Consider the following 25,998-nt stretch of genomic DNA (forward strand, 5'->3'; position numbering starts at 1 on the left):
CTCTCCCGAATCTTGAGGCTATGTCCCCTAGATCTAATCTCAACTACCAAAGGAAACAACGTTCCTTCCACTATCTTATCTCGCCCTTTCATAGTTTTATATATTTCTCCAAGACCTCCTTTCATTCTTCTGAATTCTGGTGTGTACAGTCCCAGGCGACTCAACGTTTCCTAGTAGTTTAACACCCTCCCCCAACTCTGGAATTAACCTGACGAACCTCCTCTGCACCTCCCCCAAAGCCAGTATCCCCTTCCTCGAGACCAGAGCTGCACGCGGTACTCCAGGTGCGCGCTCGACAGTTCCGCATACAGTTGCAGCATAACCTCTCTGTTTTTAAATTCAATCCCACTAGCAATGAAGGCTAACATTTCTTTTGCCTTCTTGATAGCCTGCTGCAATTGCAAACCACCGTTTTGTGATTCATGCACAAGCATTTCCAATTCACTCTGCATGCTGATTTTTTTTTTATAATTTAAATAATAATCTGCTCTTTCATTTTTCCTTCTAAAGTGCATTTACCAACATTGTATTCCATCTGCCGGAACCTTGCACTCTCGTGTAACTTATCTATATCTTTCTGCAGTCTCTTCATATCTTCTGCACAATTTGATTTTCCACTCAATTTACTATCAACAGCAAACGTAGATACACTGCAGTCGGTCCCCTCTTCCAGATCATTAATGTATATCGTGAACATTTGCGGGCCCAGCATTAACCCCTGCGGCACACCACTCACCACTGATTACCAGTCAGATTAACACCCAATTCTCTGCATGCTATTGGTTAACTAATCGTTTATCTATGCTAATACATCACCCCTAAATCAATGTATCTTTATCTTATGGGTGTCTTTTATGTGTCGCCTTATCGAACAACTTTTGGAAAGCCAAGTAGATAACGCCTATCGTGTTCCCTCCATCCACTGCTCGTTATATCCTCAAAATCTCCAGTAAGTTTGTCAAACAGGACCTTCATTTGTTGAATCCACGTTGTACCTGCCTCAGGGACCATTTTTTTTCCTGATACTTCGCTACTTCTTCGTCAATGATTACTTCAAGCATTTTCCCAACTACAGATGTTAAACTAATTTGCCTAAAGTTGCCTGCATTTTGCCTAATTGCTTTATTGAACACTGGCATGATATTTGACATCTTCCAATCCACCCGGACCTACCCAGAGTCCAGAAAATGTTGGTAAATTATTAGCGAAGTATCTAGTATAACTTCTGCCATTTCTTTCAGTACCCTAGAATGCATTCGATCAGGACCAAGAGACTTATCTATCTTCGGGCCCATAAGTTTGCTCAGCACTACCTCTTTAGTGATAGCTATTGTATCGAGGTCCTCACCTTCACTAGCATCCATAACATCTCTCTTTGCCATGTTAGATGTGTCCTCCACCGTGAGGACCGACACAAGTTAGTCATTCAAAGCCTCTGGTATTACCTCATTACCAAATACCAATTCCCCCTCCTCGTCCTCCAAGCCATACGTTCCCTTTCGCCACACTTTTCCGCTTTATATGATTCTGAAAACTTTTGTTATCCATTTACAGATTCTGTACTAGTTTATTTTCATAATCTAGCCCCAACTTTCTTTATTGGTCGCTTACTGGTTCTTTGTTGCTTGAAGTTTTCCCAATATTCTGGTTTCACACTATTGACTTTATATTCACAAGCTTTTAGTTTGACACCTTCTTTTATTTTCTTAGTTATCGAAGGCAGGCATTCCCCACTGTTATTGTCCTTGTTTTAATTGGAATATACTGATGCCTTCTTTTATTTTATTAGTTATCGAAGGTGGGCTCTCCCCACCGTTATTGTCCTTGTTTTAATTGGAATATACTTTTGATGAGTACCGTGAAAAAATCTCTTTGAATGTATTTCACTGTTCCTCAACTGTCCCACCCTATAGCGTACGTTAACATATTATTCACCACTGGTGCTTTCGGCGAAACATTTCTCATCTTTCTACATTTCCTGTTCTACGGGTAATTCGGTATTATGCAGACTTTCCTTCGGACTAAAATTTTGCTACTTGTCTTTCTAAATGTCAGGACCTAAAAATTGTCACGCCAGTTTTAAATGTGTCTAATAATTTGCATTTCAGTGGTCGTTGTCGTCTGCATTACCCTTGGTATCGTCCTCGTGGCTGAGTTATTTGCACTGACGGCGATAAGGATACGTCCAGCAAGAGGAGGTAAGATTCAACACTTATGCTTTACTATTTTTCAGAATATTATGTCATATCTTGGAAGAGCAACGACTGTTTTTTTCCCCAGAAGTTCGCATTATTATCGGTTACAAGACGGATGATATTCACACCTATCTAATAATGATAACCCATCATTATTTCTAATGTAATCAATCCAATGCAGTAGAACGACAATCAGCAATTATTTCTGTATATGCAGATGTACCTTGTATATAAACTGTCTGATTTTGCAGTAATTTGCCCATGCCTGCAGATATGAACTATGCTGGGGGGATCCTGCAAACTCTTGTTCACCAACAGTAGCATATAATTTATTACCCATTGTTAATTTCAATGGCAAAGGGGTTATTCTTCAATTAGAAACTCGTGAATGAACTTGATATTCCCAACTTCTACTTCAACAGGCGCATTGTTAAGAGGTGGAGACTCACCTGGTATCTTTTCCCAAGCAATTTACGAAGAAATTGAGAGTATCCCTCGGATCACAAAGTTGGATAATACAGAAGATTCAGGTGTGTTTTAGAAACATTGACTTCTCAAACGACATACAGTACACTTTTTCCATCTATAAGGTATTAGAGATCAGCAAATACCATGAAAAGGAAACAAAACAAACTTCCAGGTTGAAATTAAAATTTGGAGATAGTTACTTATAGAATGCCCAATGATAACATCTGTAAGTGTGAACAGAGTGAGAAGTTAATCCTTAGCTCATAAAGTTTTCTGCAAACAGCTTTGGAGGATGTACGTAGATGTTTTCTGTTGTTTAAACTTTCTGCTTTTCTTTATTATTGCACATTTAAAGCGGTGATTAAGCCAGGCAGGATAGCGCAAGGCTCCTGTTGCGGGATGGGAGATTTCAGAGAGTTATCCATTGTACCTGATGACTACACCTGTAAAAGGTACAGCTTACTTCAGAACGTGTTAAGGAATTAGAGCTCGAACTGGATGATTATTCGGAAGACTGAAGGGTTTATCGACAGCACTCTCATGGAGGTAGTTGCACACCAGGCACAGGACGCAATCTACTGACTTCGGGATGGGGATTTGTTGGGGCGGCGAGCAGTGCAGAGTATGGCTGTAGCTGTTCCCATTAACGACAGGTGTACGGCGTGGGATACTGTTGGGGGCTGTCCTTGCAGCAAAAAGCCAGAATAGTTAGGTCTGTTTCACTGAGACCGTCTTCTGACTCAGAAAAGATAAGGAAAAGAAGGGGCGAGCTGTAGTGATAGACGACCCATTGGTTAGGGGAACGGACAGGACGGTGCGTCTATGAGAATGGAAATTCAGCGATAGTATGTTGCCTCACCGTTGCCAGGGTGAAGAACATGATGTCCAAAGCACTCTTAATTGGGAGGGAGAGCAGCCAGTTATTATGTTACACGTCAGCAGCAATGATATAGGTAGGACGGGCAATGAGCTTCAAAAAAGTGAGCTTAGAGAATTATATGTTAGGTTGAAGGATGCGGTCTCCATGATTGTGATCGCAGGATTGCTATCCGAGACACGTTCATGGATCGGTTTCTTTTGCTGCTCGGTGGGGCGGGGACAGCTGTTGGTGGTTGTGGTTTAAATTGTAGTTGCAGGGAGATGGGAACAAGCGAACAAATGTAGATTTTGGAGTGGTTGTGGGGGAGCAGTTGTGAACCCAACAAGCAAAGTCAACAAATCGAAAGCTTGAGCATGGTGCAACAAATATTCTGAGTTGCATATACTGAAATGCAAAAATCTTTTTAGGAAAGATGTATGAGCTTCGGTCATGGATGAGCACGCAGGATGGTGGCACTGTAGCCATCAGTGAGACGTGGTTGCAGCAGTCATCGTCATAGAAATGTACAGCACAGAATCGGCCGATCGGCCCATTGAGTTAATGCCCAACCGTTTAAACTGGCTTTTACAAGCAGCCTGCACCAAACCATAACTTACTATACCCCTACCATCCACGTACATATCCAATCTTCTGTTAAACATTGAAATCGAGCATGAGTGCATCACTTGCCCTGACAGATCATTTCACACATTCAGGATCCTCTGAGTGAAGACGGTTCCCTTCATATTCCCCTTATATGTTTTCCCTTTCAAACTGAACTCATGACCTCTATTTGAAGTCCACATATCCTATGTGGAAGTGCTTGCTTACATTTACCCTTTCTATATCCTAATAATACTGTATGTCTATTAAATATCCACTGGATATTCTATATTCCAAGGAATAACGTCGGAATCTATCCAATCTTTCCTTACAACTCAGGGCTTCCGGTCCCCCAATATTGTTGTAAATATTCTCTGTACTCATTCAATCTAATTTACATATTTTCTGTAGGTTAGTGACCACAATTGCACACAATACTTCAATTTCGGCCTCATCGATGCCTTTTTCACCTTCTATATATCATCCCATGTACTACACACAATAATTTTATATATGAGGCCCAATGTGTGAAAAGCTGTCTTCAAGACCGCATCCAACTGTGACGCCATTTTCAATTTATTTTGTACCTGTATTTTCCGATATCTTTGTTCTACAGCACTCCTTAGTGTTCTGCCGTTCACTGTTTAAGACATGACCTGGGTGTTCCTCCCACAGTTCAACACCTCGAACGGCTACACAGAATACCATCTGCCATTTTGCAGCCCATTTTCCGAGCTGGGCCGGATCCCGCTGCAATTTATGATAGCGTTCCTTGCTGCTGCTACACCCCAAACTTGCCCTGTCATCCGCTAATTTGCTGAAGCAGTTAACCACATTTCCATCCAGGTCATTGATAAAGACGACAAACAAGAACAGGCCCAGCACTGATCCCTGAGGCACTCTGCTCGTCACAGGAGTCCAGTCAGACAGCCAGCCATCTTTGGCCACTCTCTGGCTTCTTCCACAAAGAAGCCTAATCCAGTTTACTACCTTATCTTGAATGCCGTGAGGCTGATCCATCTTGACCAATCTTCCGTGCGGGACCTTGCCAAATGTATTTCTAATTCAGTCATTGATTTCAGTGATTTTCCTAGTAACGTCTACGAAATTCTATTTAAGGTAGATTGCAGTTGTCTTACCATGCGCAAAATCATGAAGACTATCCCTATTCTGCTAATGTCTATGCAAATACTCATATACCGGGTCGCTTATAATACCTTCCAATAACTATCCCACGACGGATGGCAGGTTCACTGGCCTATAATTTTGTAGTATTATCCTTAGAGCCCTTCTTAAGCTGGAATAAGAGTAGCTATCTTCCAAGCCGGTACCTCATCTGCCTATTTGAATATCTCTTCTCGGGCTCCGAACTTGCCACCCATATGATCTGAGGGAACACTTTGTCAGGCTCTCAGGTGAATCCACCTTAATTTGTCTCAAGAGAGCAGACGACCCCTCCTCTGTGATCTGTGATTCCACGAAATCAACGCTGCTTTTCCTCATTTCTATAGACTCTGTTTTCGTCTCCTCTGTAAATGCGGGTGATAAAACTCAGTTTACATCTGTACGATCTCTTTTTGCACTACGCACGGATTGCTAATCTGACCTTCAAGAAGGCCGATTTTGTCCCTTGCAATTTTTGTTTTTCTTTACATATCCGTTAAAGCTCTTCAGGTGCCCCTTCACCTTGTCTGCTTGGGCAATTTCATGCCTTCTTTTAGCACTTCATTTTCATTGTTCAGTGTTCTCTTCGATTCCTTACACGCCATAAGTACTTAGTTTATTCGTAACTCCCTTTACTTGCGAAAAACCTCTTTTTTTCTTAACTAGGGCTGAATATCCCTTGAAAGGTTAGGTTCCCTAGTTCTTTTATTCTGCATGCACACACAAACTTTGTATTCTTAAAATTTGACTCTTGAAGGCTTTCTAGCGACCAAGTACATCTATGCCAGAAAACAGCCTTTCCCAATCCATACTGCTCAGGTCCTTTCTGATATACAAACTTCTGTCAGTTGCCCTGTCTCTTCCGCTAATAAAACATCATGTATCGCACGCTCTATCACTGGCACTTCTAGGTACTGATGAAGGAAACTTTCCTGAATACAATTGTCAATCTCTATATTTTGTTGTTCTTTTAGAGTATCAGAATCCTGGTCAGTCTGTTGGGAGTTAAAATCACCCACTGTAACGACCTACTGTTTCTGGCGGCAGTCTCTAATGTCTGTACAATTTTGTTCTTCTAAGTCCAGCGGACTGCTGGGTAGTCTGTAACATAGTCCCAATAACGAGGTCAAACTTTTCCCGTTTCTCAGTTCCATTAATAACGCCTCAGGAGATTCTCCAATCTGTCATGACAGCACGAAGTGACATTTTGTCTGACTTGTAAAGCCAGCTTTCCTCTTTAATCGCTCCCGCTCTGACCTGTTTGAAGCTATGGAAACACAGTCCTGCCCCCTTCAACTAAGTCTTATGAATGCCTACAATGGTATAGTACGAGGTGCTAATCCATGTTGTGAGCTAATTTGCCTTCCCTATGATACTTCTTGTCTTGAAATATGCGCAATTCAGAGCATTAATTATACTATGCTCAAGGTTTTGTTTCCTGACTTTGTCAAAGGTTTTACCACATCTGACATACATTAATTTTGTCTGCCAATTAATCCGAACTGCTGATTATCCACTATTCTACATGCTAAGCAGCACGAGTCGCTGCCTGAGGCCAGCTTGAGTGAACTTTGTCTTCTCAAGATTCCGATCTGCAATTTGACATTGTTCTAAGGAAGAAAGTAGGGCAGGACTAGCAGCTTAATTCCAGGGTTCCGTTGTTTTAGACGTGAATGAGCATGAGGAATTATATTCAGAGACAAAGCTCGGACTACAGAGGATATCTACTGAGGCGTTGTGGGTGGAAATGTGGAATAAGAAAGGAATGAAGACTTTAAGGAGAATTTTCAGACTACCCCACAGTCCGCAGGATTTAGAGGGCCACATTTTTGAAAAAGGAACACAGACTCTTTCATGAAACATAAGTTGTGAATCTTACTTTCCATCTATTGACTGAGATTCCCATACTTCAGCGTTTGGGACAGAGTTTATCAGAAGTGTTTATGAGAGTTTTCCTAATCAGTACATTGAATGCCCAGCGAGAAAGAGCATGATACTGAATCTCCTATTAGGGAATGAAACAGGGCGAGCGCAGAAGTTTTTGTAAGGGAAAACTTTGCAGTTTTTCATCTAGTGCACGTTATGCCACTAGTTTCAAGATCATTGTGGAGAAGGATTTCTCTGGTCCTCCGATTAACATTCTTAATTGGAGAAAGGACACATTCGACAGTATCAGAAAGGATCGGGCAAGTGTGGACTGGGACAAGCTGTTTTCTGGCAAAAGTGAACTTGGTAAGTAAAAAGCAATCAAAAGTGAAATGCTGAGCAGCATAAAATTTGCATGTTGCTGTCAGAATAAAAAGCGGGAATAACATTGTTAGGAAACTTTGCTTTCGAAAGTAATTGAGACCCTGTTTAAAAAGAGAGAGATGCATAAAAGGAATAATCAGGATGGAGCAAGTGAGGTGAGGTGTACTGGAGATGTATAGGACATACGAGAAAGCACACAAAAAGGAAATGAAGAGGGCTAAAAGAAGGCACGAGGTTGCTCAGGTAGAAAAGTTGAAGGCGATCCCAACACTGTTACAGGTATGCTAAGAGCAAAGGTATAGGAATGCACACTTTATTGTCTTGAAGATCAGAGTGTTCGCATGGAGCTGAGAGGGATGATGGAGGTCTTTAATGATTTTTTGCATCAGTGTGCACTCCGGACATGGAAGGATTTTTTAGATGTTCAGCAAAGCAGACTTCAAGTCTACATTACATAGGAGCACGCGATGCTGCCCTGAGTCAATAAATTTCCAAGGCCTGACAGGGTCTTCCTTGAGACATCCGGGCATTCGAAATAAGGTGGTAATTTTGAATAGACATTGGCTTCACGGGGGAAGCCATAAACTGGTCCGAGATTATTACTTTTCTGATTGTAGGCCTACCCATCATGGTGCCACAGATGTCGTTTCTGGATGTCTTGGTGTTTGTCATTATTACTGACGATCTCGATGATAGTTTGGTCAAATGGAATTTGGAAATCTGAGCGTTAGAGCAAGATGGGGTGTCGTGAACAGGGAGGAACACTGTCAGAACTTGCAGGAATTCCTGGCCCAGATGGAAAAGTTGGCTGTAAATGATACATGGAATTTAATACAGACAAATGTAAAGTGTTACAGTTTGGTAGAACTTACACCTTGAGCGGTGGATCATCGAGCAGTGCAGTAGGGCAGAGTGATCCCGGAAAACAGATGCATTATACTTTGGAAGGGGTGTCACAGGTAGATTAGGTCATAAAGGAAGCTTGTGGCACATTGGACTTCATAAGTCAAAGTACTAATTAGAGGAGATGGGATGATGCGTTCAAGTTCTGTAAGACGTTATTGAAACCTAATTTAAAGTATTATCAGCAGCTATCTTCACCTATCCTCACGAAAGATGTCAAGGAGAATGAAAGAGTGCAGATGCAAAATACAAGGATGCTGCAGGACTTGAGAAATAGGAAAAGGTTAAATAAATTACCTCTTCTTGACATAAAGTATTTAAGAATGAGGGAGATTTGTCAGCGATATGAAATGGTGGAAATATTTATCTAGCAAAGAAAGGCAGACAATCCCTGAAGAGTATTGATGATGGCTCGGGTGAACCTTCTTATTAAGACACAGTGCAGAAAAAGGCAAAGGCAAACAACATCCGAAGAAAAAAAAATGCCGAGAACAATCGTGGTGATGGATAAAGACCATGATTGCACATGTCATACGGCAGAGCACAAAATGACAATAATGAGGAGGAGGATTTTAAATTAAGACCAGTGTGTAGCGTAATGCAGTCAGATTGTTTCCATTGAGGTTGGTTGAGACGAGAACTACAGTTAATGTGCTAAGTGTGAATGGTCAAATGTTCAAGGACAACACAAAAGATTTTTTTTTTCACTCAGAAGTTGTCGAAGTTGTGGAATGAAAGCTAAAGTGGTGGAATATGAACTGAGCAAAGAAATTACTGTAATGGAGAGAAAACAGATGTTTGTTTTGCTACAATAGAGAATGGAGGCTGTGCCCGCATCCGGTTTTAAACATCCACCATACTCTATGGTATGGTCACTGAGATGACGAACAGTTTATGACTTCTGTGCCAAAGTTAAAATAAGTCTTTCCATCACCTATCTTTTTCACTGTCTCCCAGACTCTGGTTCCATTGATTCCTTCAATCAAATCGACTATTACACCAGTGACCCATTGAATGTCACCTTTCATGGACTAGAATATAATGAAGAAAACCACTGTGTTCCCGGTTGGTGCATGTTTTGTTTCTGCTTTTGTTTTCTACCTCTACCTCATGCTGGCCGCGAATAGAAACTGACAAAGGAAGTTGTACAGGCATGCACAATATAAACTGATCTGAGATCTAACACTTATGTGATAGATTTGGGTTATTTAATGTGCGTGACAAAAGAGAAATCCTCTGTGGCTAAGCGAGTAATTGACCGAAAAGTTATTTCATTGTTCATTGCGTTTTACTCATTTCCGTGTGGAGGCTTTGAGGAATAATTCGTGGCTGGAGTTCGTGTGCAATACGTTGTTAATAGCCAGAGCATAGATAAATGTCCGTCCTTCATCGAAATGCCCATCGCACAAAGAACAAAAAGAATATCTCTCATTCAGCAGATTCCGCTGTACAACATGTGGTTTTGGGAATATCAGTTTCATTTATTCTTCCTTCTAGATCTGCTTCCGAGAAAATATGGCGGCCCGGAAAGTAAAACTGTTGATTCTCCTGATGATCTGGTCCTGATGGCCGACAAAGCCGGCGATCTGCTGATGCTTTCAGTTGCCCAAGATGGTCACGTAAATTAAGGTAAATGCAGTCTCTTTCACATGCGCAGTAGCTGAAACTCTGGGTAACTAATTAGTGACCGGCTTATGATTTCGATAAATGCAATCTTTATTGGAATTTCTTAAAAATACGTGTCCTGGGAAAGTGATTCACAAGTAGTTCTGTTCTCACGCAGACAAAATTGTCATCCCGGAGGCTTATCCGAAACACGTAACCCTACGATTGTGCATACCCCACGCCGATTTCTCTTTCTACACTGTATTTCCAGGGACTGAACTTATTTCCGACCTTATCTCCCCAGCAGCTGGTCCTCCTACACAGATGAGATGCACTAAATCCGTGCTGCTGATTAAATCGCTTCCGGTGATCTTCCATAATTTATGTTTGCGTGCCAATTTCTCACTCGCATATTGAATTTGGTGTTTTTGTATTAAATGTCACATAATAAAGACTACTTAATTTGAAAACACGAATACTTTCACTGAGAATAGACAATACCTTACAATTCCATCAGTGCAATAAAAAAAAACGAGCAATATTTCAAGTGTTATTTATTTCCAGTCTACTCTTAGCCGGCATAATATGTGAACTTTGTTTTCAGTCTCAGGTAGATTAGCAGCCACTCCACGATCCCATATTCCAATGCCAGTCTTGAAGAGAATGGAAATGCTCTGACTTCGATCGAGAAGCTATCCTTTCATCTATCAAGGAAAATGAGCATGCAGATCCACATCTTTTTGACTTCTATTGCAAAATTACCTGTGAGAGAAACATTGACTTATGTGGAGTATACTTCTGTCGACTCTTGTCCTGTTAGTTGCAAGAAATAAAAAAAAAAATCTTTGTTTATTTGTATGCAAATGTCCGGAGATATATAAAAAAAAGAATATATTTCGAAAAGAAAGATCATACCATTTTTGTCGATTGATTATTAAATGTAATTTGCCTCTATTAGCCTTTCCAATATCCTATGAAGTCGTTTAAAGATAAATGGATTTACGGCTTTATCACGCTTTATTTTGTTATCGATGTTGGCAGTTGGAGATTCATTTTTGCATTGTTCTGCAAAGTTTCAGGCAAATTAAATAAATATATCATCGTATTAATGTGTTCACATTTTTCTCAAAACGCAAGCCAGATCAGGGGCACAGAAAGACCGCCACACTGTTTCCACATGAATTCCTGTATGCACCAGAGATACGTACCATGAGCATTAGGTTGTTCCTCCAACCTGAGTGTTTGAGGTGTGGGCGAAGGGGGACAAAGGTGAGGCCCTTACTGAAGACAGAGCGTTCTGCCTCAGACAGTTGAAGGTTGGAGGGGATGGTAAAGACACGGCATGGATGAGAGCTGGGATCAAAGGTGGGAGGGGGGAGGCTGAGGGTGTCAGTGGAGAGGGGAGGGTTGGGGTGAGCGGAAGATGGAGCCTCTGAGTACCCAGGAACTGATGGGATGTGAGGGAGACGGGATTGCAGAGAATTGGTGGGGGAAAGGGGGACGGGAGTCACAATAGCAGCACATAAAGACCAGGCCTGGACTTGTTCCGGTCGAATGGATCAGGTTGTTCCTCCAACCTGACCCACTCAAGCTGGAAGAACAGCAACTTGTATTCCGTCTGGGTAGCCTCCAACCTGATGGCATGAACATCGACTTCTCTAACTTCCGCTAATGCCCCACCTCCCCCTCGTACCCCATCCGTTATTTATTTATATACACACATTCTTTCTCTTTCTCTTTCTCTCCTTTTTCTCCCTCTGTTCCTCTGACTATACCCCTTGACCATCCTCTGGGTTCCCCCCCTCCCCACGCCGCCTCGTCTTTTTCCCCGGACCTCCTGTCCCATGATCCTCTCATATCCCCTTTGTCAATCACCTGTCCAGCTCTTGGCTCCATCCCTCCCACTCCTGTCTTCTCCTATCATTTTGGATCTCCCCCTCCCCCTCCCACTTTCAAATCTCTTACTAACTCTTCCTTCAGTTAGTCCTGACGAAGGGTCTCGGCCTGAAACGTCGACTGTACCTCTTCCTAGAGATACTGCCTGGCCTGCTGCGTACACCAGCAACTTTGATGTGTGTTGGTTGAATGTCTTCTATTTCGTCAGTGTGCTTCATCTACGGACATTCGATAAAGATTACTTCCACAACCAGTCACTTAATTCCACTCTGATGTACTCCAAAATTGAGGATTTGTTTGGATGAAATTTAAGTGGAGTTGTTATAAGCGTAAATTTTGAAGTGCATTAGTTACTGCATTCTCAGAATACAGTCCAGACGTGGAGATCGTTGTTGCTTTGTGACGAGTTTAGCAGCAAAATCACGGAATGAGAATCGAAGGACAGAATATATAATTCACTATTGCTGCTGCAGTACTGCATTTATTTAATAAACTTGTAAGCGGAACTCCAGTCGATAACACCATTCGTCTCCTGTCCTATAAATTCACATCGTTGCGTCTTAAACTTTAGTGGAGAAGTCTCATCAGCTGAGAACTGATGTCGCTTCAGGTCTATCATTTTGATAAATTTCTTGTAGGCTAACGCCTTATACCTTAATTGTTCATATAAGTCTGAACGGTTTACACAATTCAAGGGTATTCGTAGGTCAGTAATATACGTGCGTCCGGACAATGACATCGAGATTTTATGAAATTATGAAAGAAATAAAAATGGAAGAAGATAAATGTCAGTGTCACTCATGTTATGAGTAGAAATTATATGATGCAGTTGAAAAGGGTTTTCTGTGATTTTTCTTGTGCGGGAAGTTTTTTCGATCTTTGAATATCAGAATAATTTCATCTTTTAGCTGTTGATTGATTGAAGAGGTAATTTATCCAAAATTGGTGTTCTATATTCCAAAGCCTTTCTATTCCTTTAGACAGAACATTTTTAATGCAATGAAGCTTCAGGCAATGAAGTGCAGATCAGAACATTAGCTACTAGTGCAGAAAGAAATCGTCCCTCTTTCTGGTTCTTTCTGTATAATGTCAGAAGTCCATAATATATGGCAGAATTTGGCAATTTGATCCACACAGTCTCTCTGCCATTTAATAATGTAAGATCTGTTTCCATCTCAGTCCCAATCTGCTGCCTTCACTGCATTTCCCTTTATTCTCTGACTAATAAAGACTCTATAACATACACCTTAAATATACCGAAGGACTTTGCCTCCACAGCCGCCTGTAGAAAGTAATTACAGTGACTCACCACTCTCCGACTAAGGAAATTCCTCCTCACCGACATTCTAAGTGAACATCCATTTTTTGAGGTTGTGTTCTCTAGTCTTCGACTCCTGCAGCATATGAAACGTCATGCTGAACCATCTAATCCTTCTTGCAAATGACATATAATGTAAAAAGGTAACGGCCACAAACAGACCACTGTGGAACGCCTGAAGTGACTGGTAGCAAATCAGAAAATGCTCTCTTCATTCTAACACTTTATCAATCAGCCAATGCTCTGTCCATGTTCGTATATTTCCTGAAATACCATTGTCACTTAACGTTGAAACGTGCCTTGTGTGTGGCACCTTGTAAATGGGCTTCTGAAAATCCAAGTACACAAAACGCAAGAATTATATTCCGATTATCCTGCTTATTATTTCTTCAAAGAATTCCAACAGGTCTGTGAGACCTTGGTTTCTTTTAAAGAAGCCACGCTGACTTTGGCCTACTTTACCCTGTGCTTCTAATTACCCGGAGCCATATTATTATCAATGTATAGGTCAGACTAACTGGCCTATAACTTCCTCTGTTCTGCATCTCTTCCTCTCTGGAGAGTGGAGTGGATTTTTCAATTTGCCAGTCCTCAGGATTCATGGTAGAATCCACTGATTCTTGGAAGATCATTACTAATGCCTCCGCAATCACCTGAACCACCACCTTCCGAATCCTGGCGTTACAGCATCTTGTACAGGTGACTTATCTACCTTCAGACCTTTCAGCCGATCACAAAAACTCCTCCCTGGTAATGGCAAAGTCACTCACTTCTGCCCCCTCAAACTTTTGAAATGTTGGCTTACTGCTAATGGCTTCCACATTAAGGACTGATGGAAAGTACTTACTCAGTTCGTCAGCCATTTTATTGTTTCCCCATTATTATCTCTCCGGCATTATTTCATAACGTTCTGTATCTACTCGCGCTTCTCATTTGTATATTTCTGAAGAAATGTTTGGTATCAACTTTAGTATAATAGGCAAACTAACATTCGTATTGCATATGTTCCTTTATGACTTTTTATTGCTCTTGTTGGTGTTTCAGAGCTTCCCAATTTTCCAACTGTAAACTAATTTTTGCTCAATAATATGCCCTCCCCTTGGCTTTTATGTTGACTTTGACTCTCTTTTCAGTTATGTTTGTGTCATCCTGCATGTAGGATGTATATATCCTGCACCTTCACTATTGCTGCCAGAAATTCCAGCAGTTGCTGTTATGCCACCCGTGTCAGTGTTCCCTTCTAATCAATTTTGGCTGGCTCCTAACTCATACCTCTGTAATTCCATTAATTCCACTGTAATACTGATTCATCTGAACTTAACATGTACATTTCAAACGGTATTCATATATATTCTATCATATGTGACTACTGTCTCATTGCTGTTGTTGTACCTATTGCTCTCGAATCGTCGCCGATTGCTTGCACAGCATTCAATCCAAAATAGGTGATCCCCAGTGGACTCATTCACGGGCTGTTATAAAACCATCGATGAGACATTCTACATTTTTTTTTCTCTCAGGATTTTGCCAAACTTGCTGCGTTTTGAAATCCCCTATTACAGTCATAACATTGCGTTTTTGATATGCTTTCCATCCCCCATTGTGATTCTATACCACACCTTTGCTACCTTTCGGAGGTTTTTTTACATTTTGCATCAGCGTATTTTATCACTGGCAGTTTTTTTTTAGCTCAATCCACAACGACTCCATAGATTCGGATTCTCTGCCAACTCTTTCCAATGATTTGATTGCACTTTTTTTTTCACCAGTGGAGCTACCCGAACCCTTCGGTCTACTTGTCTGTCCTTTCACACTGTCCTTGAAAGTTAAGCTCTCCCCAGCAGTATTCTTCTTTTAGTCACGACTGTGATGCCCATAGCGTCATATATTCCAAACTGTAACTTTACTATAATTGATTTATCTTATTTATTAGCATTACGTCCAGTCGAATAGTACACATTCAGTCCTGTATTCGTTGGCCTTTTTCCTTTGGCCTCTATCCACATTACAACTCTACTAGTTGACTGCTGTTTGGCCCTATCATCAGCCTCGCGTTGCTAGTTGTCTCACTACATTCTGCTTTGGTTTGAAAAACAATGACTCAGTCCTTAGCCCTATCATTCAGGTCATCATTCACCCAACAGGTTGTTTCTTATCCTCCGGATCAGCTCTAGGAAACCAGTCTACAATGTTATGTTTAAACGCGCAAACACGATGAAATCTGTAGATGCTGGCATTTCAAGCAACACGCATAAAAGTTGCTGGTGACCGCAGCAGGCCGTGTACGATTTCTAGGAAGAGGTACCGTCGACGTTTCAGGCCGAGACCCTTCGTCAGGACTAACTGAAAGAAGAGCTAGTGAAAGATCTGAAAGTGGGAGTGGGAGGGGGAGATCCGAAATGATACAAAGGCGTGGGGGGGGGGGGGGTTGGAGGATGGAGCCAAGAGCTGGATAGTTGATTGGCAAAAGGGATATGAGAGGATCATGGGACAGGAGGCCTAGGGAGAAAGAAAAGTGGCGGGGTGGGGGGAGAACAGAGGATCGGCAAGGGGTGTAGTGAGAGGGACAGAGGGAAAACAAGGAGACAGAGAGAAATAGAATGTGTGCATATAAATAAATAACGGATGGGGTACGAGGGGGAGGTGGGGCATTTGCGGAAGTTTGAGAAGTCAATATCCATGCCATCCGGTTAGAGGGTACCCAGACGGAATGTAAGGTGTTGTTGCTCCAACCTGAGTAAAGATGTAGCTTCATCTTTACAGTACAGGAGGCCGCGGATAGACATATCAAAATGGGAATAGGACGTTGGATGAAAATGTGTGGCCACTGGGAGATCCTGCTTTCTCTGGTGGACAGTGCGTAGGTGTTCAGCGAAACGATCCCTAGTCTGCGTCGAGTCTCGCCAATATATAGAAGGCGGCTTCGGGAGCACCGGACGCAGTATATCACCCCAGTCGACTCACAGGTGAAGTATCACAACACCTCGAAGGACTGTCTGGGGCCCTGAATGGCCGTGAGGGACGAAGTGTATGGGCATGTGTAGCACTTGTTCCGCTTAAGGATAAGTGCCAGGAGGGAGATCGGTGGGGAGAGATGGAGGGGGGCGAATGGACAAGCGAGTCGCGTAGGAAGCGATCCCTGCCGAAAGCGGGGGGGGGGCGGGGGATGGTTTTGGGAAAGATGTGCTTCGTGGTTGTATTTAACAAGGGGGATAAAACAGTGTCGAGCTATGCAGAAATGAGTTCGGTGGGGTAGGAGCAAGCTGAGAAAATACGTCTACCAGGACAGGTAAGTTTGTGGATCTTGGGTAGGAGGTAGAAACAGAAAGTGCAGGGTGGGGGAACTATAAGGTTGGTAGCAGTGGATGGGAGATGCCTGAGGGGATAACATCGGTGATGGTGTGAGAGACAATGGCCAGGTGCTCCTTAGTGGGGTCGCGATCTAGGGGTAAATAAGAGGAGGTATCCGCGAGTTGTCGCTGTGTCTCGGCAAGGTAGAGGTCAGTACGCCAGACTACAACAGCACCCCCCTTATCGGCGGGTTTTATAGTAAGATTAGGAATAGTCCGGAGGGAGTTGAGAGCAGAGCGTTCGGAAGGAGTGAGGTTGGAATCGGAACAAGGTGCGGTGAATTAGAGTCGGTTGATGTCCCGTCGGCAGTTAGCAATAAAGAGATCCAGAGCAGGCAGAAGACCAGAGCGGGGTGTCCATGAAGAGCAGGAGGGTTGAAGACGGGAGAAGGGGTCATCGGTGGGGGTGAGAGAGTCCTTGCCGAAGAAGTAGGCTCGGAGACGGAGCCAGCGGAACTCGCTGAGGTGTGGGCGAAGGGGTACAAAGGTAAAGATCTTACTGAAGACAGAGTATTCTGCCTCAGACAGTGGAAGGCCAGAGGGGATGGTAAAGATCCAGCACGGATGAGAACTTGGATCAGAGGGGGGAGGGGGAGGGAGGCTGGTGCTAATGCCAGTACCCCATCTGTGATTTATTTATATACACACATTCTTTTTCTCTCTCTCCTTTTTTCTCCGTCTGTCCCTCTCACTATATCCCTTGTCCATCCTCTGGGATTTCTACCTCTCCCCCTTTTCTTTCTCCCTCGGCCTCCTGTCCCATGATCTTCTCATATCCCTTTTGCCAATCAACTATCCAGCTCTTAGCTCCATCCCTCCACCTCCTGTCTTCTTCTATCATTTCGGATCTCCCCCTCCCCCTCCCACTTTCAAATCTCTTACTATCTCTTCTTTCAGTTAGTCCTGCCGAATGGTCTCGGCCTGAAACGACGACCTGTATGTGGCGAGCCGTTTTCAAAAATTATTATACATTGTGTAGGCCCATTGCCAAAAACCAAAACTGCACATCAATTTTGCTGACCATTATATGCACAGAGTCTACGTTTCCAGATGCGGTAATGCCACTCGGGAATATAACAGCTAAAACTATAATAAGGGCTCTGATAAAATTATTTCATTTTTTGGGTTGCCTAAGTAAATACAATCTGATCATGTGTTTTACATTCAATCATTCCTCAAATAATGTATGCTACCTGTGCAATGTTTCTGATGTTTTTGCAGATGACCAGCCGAGCGCTGCTGCGGGTACTGAATAAAATTGGAGAATCCACCAATTCTGAAAAAAAATCCTGAACACAACAAATCTACTGTAAGTCTGGATCTTCCTGCGTTACTGATGTCGGAAGCTCCCTCAGCCAGTGAGGCCCATTCACTTTCTTCTAGGGGTGGTGGGATTTGTGGAAAATGTACATTTGCAGCTGAACTAGTGTGAGACCAATAACGTTACAGGAGGTTTTGCTTGTGATGCCCCGGGAGATTCAAACTAGAATTACAGTGTGTTGGGAGAGACAGCGCTGGGACAGTTGGTGCTGTTGTGGTGGGGAAAGTAGGTGTTAGGACTGGACAGCAACTGAATAGTTGAGCACTTTGGGCCTAATTTTCGACGCTGCTTCCATTTCTGTGCAAGAGGTATTTTAACTAACGCAGATGACCAGGCTGAGATCATAACTTGCAATTATGACATTGTGGCATATTACTGAAACTTGGATACAGGCAGGACAAGCCTAACAGCTCAGTATTCCGGGGCTCCGTTGTTTTTGGTATGACGAAATGTGCGGTATTAAAGGAAGAATTTCAGCGTCATTCGTCTGGAAAAGATACCAGACAGCATTGCCGGGATGGCTCATCAACGAAAGGCACATGTGTACAACTGAGAAATGAAAAAAAAGGTATGACTACGTTAGTGTGATTATTTTCTCGATTTTCCAGATGTGAATGAGATTTAGAGCGGCGGATTGGTAGAGAAATAGCAGAAAGTTGCAAGAAAAACAAGGTGGTGATACTACGGAATTGTATCTTCTTCGTATTATCTGAGACAAGCAGACTGTGAAATGCCTGGATGGGATAAATCTGTCATAAGTGTTGAGGAGTCTTTCCGAACTCAACATAAAAAAGATTCAATAAAAGAGTGCGCACGAGATCTCCGGTTAGAAACAAGAAACGGCAAAGGACAGATCTACGAGAATGGGAAAATATTGGACGATCACAAATACATTAATTTTGAAGTAATGAATCAAACATATAGAAGTGGTTCTCTCTTGGAGATACTTAATTTGACAAAGACATTTTTACATCATCAGAAAGGATCGTACAAATGTGGATAGGCAATGGATGTTTATTAGCAAAGTGATGCTTGGTAGGCAATTGCAGAGGCTCTGCAGCTGTCTTCAAAGCATAAATAGTCAGGAAATAATAGGCCGGTGAGCCCGAAGCCAGTAATGCGTAAATTATTGGAAGGCATTCCAAGAGATCGAATATTTAACAATCCTGATAGACAGGGTCTGGTTAGGGATAGTTTACATGTCTTTGTTTTTGGTAGGTCGTATCTAACCAGTCCTGTCGAGATTTCCGAGGAGGTTAGCAGGGAAGTTGATGAAGCAAAGAAAGTGGACGCTTTCCACTTGGAGCCTTCCAAGAACTTTGACAAAGTCCATCATCGGAGACTAATCCAGAAGGTTCAGTCGTTTGGATTTCAGACAGAATGAATAAATTGGGTTAAGCCCTGGCCTCGCCAGCGAAGTACGTTTTCTTATTGAATGCCTGTTCGTTGTGGTGTGCCAAAAAAAAAAAAACGATTGTGGGTCCGTTGTTGATTGTGAACAACAGTAGGATTTGAATAACAATGTAATAAATTTGCTTAGCAAATTTGAGAATGCGGCTTTGTAGTAGTTATCGAGGAATGTGATCAAAACTTCAAGCGTTGACGTGGCCCCTAGCAAAATTCGACTGAAATATGGCAGATGGAATTCCATGCGGACGTGTGTGCTGTTGCAGTCTGACCATGAGACCATGAAATATAGGAACAGAGGTCGACCATTCAGCCCATCGAGTATGCTCCGTCATTCAATCATGGGCTGATCCAATTCTTCCAGTCATCCCCACTCCCCTGTTTTCAGCCCATACCCTTTGATGCCCTGGCTAATCGAGAACCTATATATCTCTGCCTGAACTGCACCCAATGATGTGGTCTCTACAGCCGCTTGTGGCAACAAATTCCAAATATTTACCACTCTCTGACGAAAGTAATTTCTCCGTATCTCAGTTCTAAAAGGACGTCCGTCAATCCTGAACGTGACTTCTTGCCCGAGAACCCTGACCATGGGAAATAATTTTTCCATATCTAATTTATTCAGGCCTTTTAAATTTCTGAGTATTTCGAGGAGATCATCCCCCCACCCCCTTCATTCTCCTAAACTGCAGAGAATACAGCCCAAGAGCTGACAGACGATCCTAATATAGTAACATTTCATTCCTGGAATCATTCTGGTGAATATCTTCTGAACCGTCTGCAATGTCAGTATACCCTTTGTAAAATAACAAGCCCAAAAATGCACTCAATACTCGAAGTGTGGTCTCACAGGTGTCTTATAGAGTCTCAACATCACGGCCCTGCTCTTATTGTTTATACCTCCGAAGATGTATGCCAGCAGTGTATTCGCCTTCTTCACAACCGACTCAGCCTGGAGGTTAACCTTCAGGGTATATCGCACAAGGGCTCCCAAGTCCCTTTGTATCTCTACATTTTGAAGTATCTCTCCATCTAAATATAGTCTGCTCGTTTATTTCTTCCACCAAAGTGCATGACCATACACTTTCCAATATTCTTTTTCAATTGCCGTGTCTTTGCCTATTCCCCTAAACTATCTAAGTCTCTCTGCAGGCTGTCTGTTTCTTTGACAGTGCCCGCTCCTCCACCAGTCTTTGTATCATCGGCAAATTTAGACACATATCCACTAACACCGTAGTCCAAATCATTGACATACTCGTGAAAAGCAGTGGTCCCAACATAGACCCCTGTGGAATTCCACTGGTGACCGGCAGCCATCCAGAATAGGATCCCCTTATTTCCACTTGCTGTTTTCTACTGACCAGCCAATGCACCGCCCACGCTAGTAACTTCCATGGGCTCTTATATTGCTAACCAGCGTCTTGTGCAGCGCCCTGTCAAAGACCTTCTTAAAATCCAAGTACACCACGTCCGCTGCATCTCTTTTGTCTACCCTGAATGTAATTTCCTCACAGAATTGCATTAGACTTGTCAGGAGGAATTTTCCTTTCAGGAAACCATGCTGGCTTTGGCCCACCTTGCCATGTGCCTCCGGTTACTCCGTAAACTCATTCCTAAAAATCGATTCCAACAACTTCCCAACCACTGATGTCAGGCTAACAGGTCCATGGTTTCCTTTCTGCTGCCTCCCACTCTTCTTAAATAGCGGAGTAAAATTTGCAATTGTCCAGTCATCCGATACGATGCCAGAATCTGTCGATTCTTGAAAGATCACCGTTAATGTCTCCGCTATTTCTCCAGCTACTTCCTTCAGAGCCCGACGGTGCATTTCATCAGATCCGGGAAATTCATCCACGCTCAGACCATTAAGCTTACTGACCATATTCTCAGTCGTAATTCTTACTGCATAAACCTCACTTGCCTGACACTCTTAAATGTCGGTTATACTGCAGACGTCTTCCACTATGATGCAAGAATTCGCATTCAGTTCCTCCTCCGCCAGCACTGCATCTCTCATTATAATATCTCCGACGTCATTTTGCATTGTTCCTATATCTACCCTTGACCCTCTTTTACCCTTCATGTACTTAAAACAGTTTCGTCTCATAATTCTTTTTTTCCCCTTCCGAATGAACGACCTCCTTAGTTTCCTTCTGCTAATTTTCAAAATCTCCCCAATCCTCTATTTTCCCACTAGTTCTGGCTTCCTTCTATGCCGTCTCTTTCACTTTTACTTTGGCTCTGATGTCACTTGTCAGCCACAACAATGTTCTTCTACCCTTTGAAAATGTATTCTTATTTGGAATATATCTGTCTTGTATATCCCTCATTTTCGCAGAAATTCCAGCTGCTCTGCTGTCTTTCCTGCATATGGCCCTTTCCAGTCAACTTCGGCCAGTTCCCCTGTCATGTCATTGTAATTTCTTTTATTCCACTGAAAAACCGACAGGTTGGATTTTATTTTTTCCCCTCTCAAATTTCAGTGTGAACCCGATCATATTGTGATCGCTATTTCCTAAGGTATCGTTAACCTTAAGGTCATTTATCACCTCCGGTTATTGCACAAACCTCAATCCAGCACAGCCGATCCCCTAGTGGGCTCAAAAACAAACCGTTCTAAAAAAAACATTCCTTAGACATGTTACTAAATCTCTCTCTTGATGTCCAGTAATGACCTGGTTTACCCAGTCCACTTTCAATGTTAAAATCCCCAGCGATTATCATGATATTGCTTTTCTGACACGCCTTTGCTATCTCCTGCTGTAATTTGCAATCCACATTCCAACTTCTGTTTAGAATCCTGCAGGCAACTGTTATTAGGCTCCTTTAACCCTTGCCATTTCTTAACTCAACTAATTTAGACTCTACATCTTCCAGTCCTATGTCATCTATTTCCACTGATTTAATATTATTTCTTATACACAAAGCCACAGCACCTACTATGCCTAGTAACCTGCCTTTACCCTATGCCTAATATCCTTGGAAGCTGAGCTCCCAATGGCACTCATCCTTTTGCCAAGTTTCAGAGATGACCACAATGTCATATTTGCCAATCTGTAGCTGAATTTCAAGATCGTCCATTTTATTCCTTGTGCTGCGTTCATTCAAATACAACACTCTCAGTCCAGTGTTTGTTGCTTTCTGTTTTAACTGCACCACGCCTCTACTGCGCTGTAACTCATGCCACTGGCTTTGACTATGCCTCAGCTCCTGCCTTTTTTTTTTTTGTAATCTCTGTTGCACGCTATTTTTGCTTTCCCCTTCCTCAGTCCTATCACTCCGGTTCCCATCACCCTGCAAAGTTAGTTTAAATCCTCCCTAACAGCTCTCTTAAATGTGCCCGCAAGTATATTGGACCCCTTTGGGTTCAGGTGTAATCCATTCCTTCTTGTACAGGTCGTACCTCCCCCAAAAGAGGACCCAATGATCCAGGAATCTGAATTCCTTCTCCCTACACCTGTCTCTCAGCCACACATTAATACGCCTGATCATGTTAATCTTTAATTCGATAGCACGTGGCACAGGCAACAATCCTGAGATTACTACCCTAGAGGTTCTGCCTTTCAGTTTCCTAGCTAAATCCCTGACTTCTCTCTTCAGGACCTCTCCCCTTTTCTCCCTACATAGTTTGTACCAACGTGTACCAAGACTTTTGGCTGGTCATACTCTCCTTTCAGAATATTGTGCACCCGCTCCGAGACATCCCGTACCCTGGCAGCTGGGAGGCAACACACCATGCGGGTATCTCTATCAGGCTGACAGAGCCTCCTGTCTGTACCCCTCACGATGGCATACCCTGTGTTTACAGCATTTCTCATCTTCCTTTTTCCATTCTTCACCACGGAATCAGGCTCAGGGCCAGAGACCCGATCGCCGTGGCGTCCTCTGTCAGGTTACCACCCTCAACCGCATCCAAAACGAGATAACTATTACTGAGGGGATGGCCACTGGGTGTTCTCTGCTATCTGAGCTCCTTCCATCCCTTCCCTGATCGTCACCCACTTATCAGTCTCACGGTGACTAACAGCCTGTGGCTCCTCTCCATCTTCTGTTCACTCTCCCTAATAAGTTGTAAGTCATCGAGCAGTAGCTCCAGTTCCCTAACACGGTTTCTCAGGAGCTGCATCTCGGTGCACCTGGCGCAGATGTGACCATCTGGGAGACGGGAAGATTCCCAGGATTCCCACATTCGACACCAAGAGAGGAATACTAACCCTACCGACATACTCGCTATTCCTCAAAAAAAAAGCAAAGGAAAACCAAACACAAATTCCACATACCCACTTACCCCACTGAAGCCCGCTTTCGCCGAAGCCTGAATGAGAAAAACCCGTCGATTCTAGTCTCGCCACTGGCCTACTCCCGACAATAGCTGCCCCGCTTATCCCTTCCTTACATTTATTTAGTTCGTCGAGATCAGTTGCCGTCGCGGACAGGCCCCGCACAATGCACTAATGCCCGCGAAGCTCTCGTCTTAAATCACTGACTTTGACCTGCGAGAAGTATTCCTCTGTCGAGCTCAGCTGCCGCCGCTAAAAGGCCTGTAGCAGTTTAACACAATGTGATTACCTGTCCGTACACAGACACCATCAAGTGGCAAACATCATTCAACAAAACCTTGTTTTAAAATACAAGTTCATAAATGGAACCACACCTTACTCGAAATACAAAGGATAACCAAGCATGGACAATTCATTTAATAGATATCACCTTTCCAAACACACACAACTTACACAAATCAACAAATGAGAACACAGCTGAAATATGCTGATTGAAAACAGGAAAATGATACACTTTGTAACATGAACAATGTATATATTGTCTATATAGTAATAACTACAGATGTTGTCATCCCAAAGGCACTACACAAGAGCATTAAATAATTTTGGCTATAAACTAATATCTTTGTAAATCTACATAAAGCCACAATGCTAAACACGACTGGAATAGTCCGAAAATTCTTAGCAATTGACAAATGTGTCTGCTTGGTTATGCATTTATCTCAGGTTTTATCAGCTTAAGCGGAGAAAAAAAAATAAAGTTAACCAAAAGAAACGAGTATGCCCTCCATGAAAGATATCCCGACAATCTGAACAGACTGGATATTGACATGGAAGTGTCGTTCACCTGGGTCGGAGTTGGAGACTTCTTCCCAAAGACAGAAGGGTTCCTTGTGGCAATACAGGACCAGGAGGTTAACACAAAAATAACAAAAATCATAAATAAAGTCCAACAAATTCAAGATGATAAATATAGAAAATGTCAAGGGAAATGATAAACAATCCAACATATTGTAGTTACTGCATAGTGCGATTGCAGTTTAACACAATCTGGTTACTTACATGGCAAACATTATTCACCAAAATCTTGCTTCAAAGTACAAACTCATAAAATAAATCATCTGATCCTAGAAATACAAGTCTGATCCAGTTTTAGAGTCAGAACACCAAAGATTATTTTTCCTCAAATCCAATATAACAGATAGCACAAAATAAAACAAACATCCGGAGATAATAACATGGGATACGCTAACAAGAAAAACTTACTTAATGGATTTAGCCATTCCAAACACATAAATTACAAACTCAATAAGTAAAAAAACACCACCAATATGCTGAATTAAAAAAAAAAAACAAAACAAATTGAAAGGCTTTGGAACATGAACAGGCTATACATTTTCCCGAAAGTAATATACACAACTGGTCACATTTCAAGTCACGGCATTAAACATTAGAGTTACACAACAATGTCTATGAACTTATTTAAGAAAACTGCAATAATAATCACCATTACAATAGTCTGAAGATTTCCAGAAGCTGGGAAATGTTTGACGATGCACATACTTCAGGTTTCACAAGCTTGGGCTGAGAACAAAACTAAATTGCAATAATAGTAAAGTAACTATGGAAAAATACTGAGAACATGAGATAAAGTGTTCTTGAAACCCTTCTGCTCCAATATGAAGACATGGAAAATACTGCAGAGAAGATTCAGCAGAACGGCATGAACAAGAGAAAACCCGCAGAGGCTGGAAATCCAAGCAACACACACAAAATGCTGGAGGAACTCAGCAGGCCAGGCAGCATCTATGGAAAAGTGTACAGTCGACGTTTTGGACCCTGACCGTTCAGCAGGATTGGAGAGAAAAGATGAGGGTTAGAAGGTGGGTAGAGGGGTGGAAGAAACAGAGGACGATTTGTGAATTCGGGAGGGGGATAGAATCGTGAGTAATGAGTTGGGAATTTGTTTGATGAAAGAGCAAATGGCTGGAGAAGGAGGAATCTAATGTGAGAGGAAAGAAGGAAGAAAGAAAAGATGGAGGAGCACCAGAGGAGGCGCAGGCAAGGAGATCGGGTGGGAGAGGAAAAGGATCTGGGAAATTTGAAAGAGGGACACGCGCGGAAGTTCGAGAAACCAGTGTTCATGTTATCAGTTTGGAGGTTACCCAGACGGAATATAAATGTTGTACTTCCAACCTGAGTGTGACCTTATTGCAAAAGTGGAGGACCCCCTGGATAGATATGTCAGAATAGGAACTGTTCTGTTTTCAGCACCATAATCTAAGGTATAACTAACCCTGCAAGACCATTTCTGGAATAAAAATGGAACGTTATTGCCACTGCAGAAGATCATTTAGTGTCGGATGGAGACTAAAAATA

General features: G+C 42.5%; 1 long non-coding RNA gene across 1 annotated transcript; it reads left to right on the forward strand.

Moving 5' to 3' along the window:
* Positions 1-9,355: 9,355 nt before the first annotated feature.
* Positions 9,356-10,868, forward strand: LOC140201794 (uncharacterized). Its single transcript, XR_011886963.1, has 3 exons — positions 9,356-9,507; positions 9,940-10,071; positions 10,652-10,868. It is a non-coding gene; the product is annotated as an uncharacterized lncRNA (long non-coding RNA).
* The last annotated feature ends 15,130 nt before the right edge of the window (positions 10,869-25,998 follow it).

This window comes from Mobula birostris, chromosome 8, assembly GCF_030028105.1.
Source record: "Mobula birostris isolate sMobBir1 chromosome 8, sMobBir1.hap1, whole genome shotgun sequence".
NCBI classification, from domain to species: domain Eukaryota; kingdom Metazoa; phylum Chordata; class Chondrichthyes; order Myliobatiformes; family Myliobatidae; genus Mobula; species Mobula birostris.